The sequence below is a fragment of the Poecilia formosa genome, unplaced genomic scaffold, assembly GCF_000485575.1.
Source record: "Poecilia formosa unplaced genomic scaffold, Poecilia_formosa-5.1.2 Scaffold547, whole genome shotgun sequence".
In the NCBI taxonomy this organism is placed as follows: Eukaryota; Metazoa; Chordata; class Actinopteri; order Cyprinodontiformes; family Poeciliidae; genus Poecilia; species Poecilia formosa.
This window is the reverse complement of record NW_006800486.1, coordinates 1-3,481: the sequence shown is the minus strand read 5'-3', so window position 1 is coordinate 3,481 and position 3,481 is coordinate 1. Positions and strand designations below refer to the sequence as shown.

At 48.5% G+C, this 3,481-nt stretch overlaps 1 long non-coding RNA gene across 1 annotated transcript; it reads right to left on the bottom strand.

Annotated features, from left to right (window-relative positions):
* Window positions 1-1,294: 1,294 nt before the first annotated feature.
* LOC107834197 (uncharacterized) lies at window positions 1,295-3,475 on the bottom strand. Its single transcript, XR_001659978.1, has 2 exons — window positions 2,809-3,475; window positions 1,295-2,761 (listed from the first exon to the last, which is right to left on the bottom strand). It is a non-coding gene; the product is annotated as an uncharacterized LOC107834197 (long non-coding RNA).
* Between the last annotated feature and the right edge of the window lie 6 nt (window positions 3,476-3,481).

Sequence of the window (3,481 nt, the reverse complement as noted above, 5' to 3'; positions counted from 1 at the left end):
TGAGGAAGACGAGCTCTCCAGAGGTTCACCGTGAGGCTCAGAGGATTCTCTCCTTTTAACAGGATTTAGTGTAAATCTCACCTCAAACACCTCGAACCATTTAAAACTAGCAGCAGTGGCCAATAGTGGAGCTAATTTTTCATTTACCGCTTCAGTCATGTTTCTGAATTTGAAAAAGGTTAGCGCACTTAGCTTCCCCTAAATTAACTTTTCCAGATAAACTCTAAATAGTCTGAGTGTTTTTATGAACTTTCAGTTGAATGAAGTCAGTTTTGATTATCGACTGAATTTAGCAGCAAAACTCATTAAGTCAGAAACTGAAACCATGAGTGAAAGATCTGATCCACAGAATCACCTCCTGGAGCCCAAACCATACAGGAAGGCGTGTAGTTACAAGCTTAGTCCTGTAGAGGGAGATGTACCATGTCATCAACACATGGCGTTTAGCCTTAGCTTTAGCTATGTAGCATGTTGATGTAGCACTTTAGCGTTAGCCTTAATTAAGCAGCCTGTTGATGTAGTGCTTTAGAGTTAGCATTAGCTAAGTAGCATGTTGATGTAGCGCTTTAGCATTAGCTTCTACTAAGCAGCCTGTTGAAGTAGTGCGTTAGAGTTAGCATTAGCCAAGTAGCATGTTGATGTAGTGCTTTAGAGTTAGCATTAGCTAAGTAGCATGTTGATGTAGCACTTTAGCATTAGCTTCTACTAAGCAGCCTGTTGATGTTAGTGCGTTAGAGTTAGCATTAGCCAAGTAGCATGTTGATGTAGTGCTTTAGTTAGCATTAGCTAAGTAGCATGTTGATGTAGCGCTTTAGCATTAGCTTCTACTAAGCAGCCTGTTGATGTAGTGTGTTAGAGTTAGCATTAGCCAAGTAGCATGTTGATGTAGCACTTTAGCGTTAGCTTTAATTAAGCAGCCTGTTGATGTAGTGCTTTAGAGTTAGCATTAGCTAAGTAGCATGTTGATGTAGCGCTTTAGCATTAGCTTCTACTAAGCAGCCTGTTGATGTAGTGCTTTAGAGTTAGCATTAGTCAAGTAGCATGTTGATGTAGCGCTTTAGCGTTAATGGAACTTATGGTTATGGCTTTAGCATTAGCGCAGACAGCATTTTAGCTAGCGGTTCTCACCACTGAAAACCAGTAAGAAATGAGAACTTTGTCATAGCCAACATGGAGGAGATGTTCGATGTTTCCCTGTCAGAGGTCAGAGGTCAGACTCTGGTCCTTGTGTCTTTGTTTTCCTTTGGATCGGCTCTGACCGTTTTTTTTATCGTAGCTTTAATCGAGTTCTTCCTTCGTTCTGAAGGCTTTTTTACTCCTTTTCTCTTCACTACTTGATAATAATTTGAGGTTAAACCTCTAATCTCTGTTCTTTTAAACTTTCCTGCATAAAATCCTTCTAATCTGCTCGGATTAAGCAGTTTAGTTCTCAGATTCATTGAAATTAAGACGCTCTGTAGTGACTTTAACTTCCTGACAGTTTAAACGTCCTGATTTGTCTTTTTTGACATGATGAATATCTGCTTTGGCCCGTCTGTATCTGTGGTAATAGAAACATTCTCTTTGGGTTTATAACATCCTGACTTCTGGTTCTGTTGGATTGTAGCGTGGGGTTACGGGTCGGGCTCCTCTGAGAGACCCATCAGGTTCTGAACCGGCTGCAGCTCTGCTTCCTGCAGGCGCAGGCTGGATTTGTTGGAGAATCCTGCAGGATCTCTGAGGCTTAGCTTGAGACAGCGACAGCAGCAGAACATGCCGGCTTTCCAGAACCGTCTGCCAGGAGGCGAGCGCCAGGCCCAGCCCGGCGTCAGCCAGCGGTCTGGTCCAGTGAGCAGAACCACCTCAGTAAACGTAAATCTGCATGAAGCAGGTTTAATTGAATGTAAACTGGTGCCTGCAGTGTGAGCCTCCGGTTTTATCTTCACAACTCGGCCATTGATTATTCATGAGGTGAAACTGACAGCAGCTCCAATAAAAAGATGAAGTGATGCAGAGAGAGGAACAAATGTGGGGAGGAGAGGAGAGGAGCAAGGCCTTCCCTTTGTTACGAGACACAGCCGCAACAATTTACATGAGAGCCAAGCCTCCCGGCCGCCCATTGGCCGCCCCCCGCCCCTCCCCACTACACCGCGCCGCAGCCAATCAGGAGGTCAGACACACGGCGGGGGGGCTCCTCGCAGAGAGGACAGAAAGTGAAAGAGGGGATTCATGTGGGGGGTGAATGGTGTGACGGCAGAATAACTAATGAGCCGGATCAGAGAGAGGAGCGGCAGCGTGGAGAGACGCTGCCCCCTGCTGGCACTGCAGCAGAACAACCACACACACCAAGGAGCAGGAAACCCGGAGAGACTCTGGAGCCGGTCCGAGACCCGGAGAGACTGTAACCCTGTAACGGCCGTCGCCGCTCTGGCGGATTGTTTTGGTGGTTCGCTCTCCATCCAGTGTAAAGGGATGAACTGAGCACAGGAACCGCTTAAGGCCTCGTTCCAGAACCAGTGCTGCTGTAATCTGGTGATGACCTCAGTAAACCTCCCCCTTCTGGTTGAGTCTAAAGCCCTTTTCGCACTGCAGGTTCCGGCCCGGCTCGGTTCGACCCGGTCCCATTGGTGCTATGGTCCTGGTCGTTTTGCATTCAGCAGGATAGTCATGTAAATCGACCCGTTGCTAAAGCTACCGAGGCGATCTCCCCAGCGACCGCAGAACGGTTTCCTTCTTGGGTCTCCCGTCCTGTTTTTCCTGTCTGCGCTCATGGGCGAGGAAGCTGAGGAAACGTTTACCAGCTTCACTTTTAACCAAAAATAATCTCACCTGAATGTCGTCTCTGAGCTGGACTCGCGGCCAGCTGAACTACCGCTGCGGCAGGCGGGATTTCCCGGCTGGAGCGAACCCAGATGTGGAAATCCCCTCGTTTACAGCCTGGCCGACTTCTGATCGGTTCATTTTGAGAAATGCTATTTACATTTACCGTTAAAATCTTTGGCTGAAGAGCCGAATGTAATCCCAGTGCAGAGTAAGAATAGTTTATGACGGGAATTTATTGATGCAGCATATTGAAAGTCCAGCGCTCCCCTGACCCAGAGATCTGGTCTTTGTCCCGCCCCCACAGCCAATGAACCAATCAACAGCTAACTCCAAACCGGCCCGGTTGGAACCGCAGCTCTCGGGGTTCCAGGGAGCCGGGTGGTACCGGGCTGGAAGCGCTAATGCAAAAACGGTCGACCCGGTCCAGCTGTTCCTCTTCAGTCGGCCAGAATCTGATCCTGCAGTATTTGCTGCATGGAGACACCAGAGCAGGGGGGCCCAAAGTGGGTCCTGGAGGCCCGGCATCTCTCCCTGGTTTTTAACGCACCTGGATCCGATGACGGCTCGTTAGAGACTCTAAGCCAGTGTTTCTCAGCCTTTTTCGGGCCAGCGCCCCCCCAGCCCTTATCCAGGTCCCTCACCGCCCCCCACCAAAAATTTGCAGGCTACTTTGCACTGA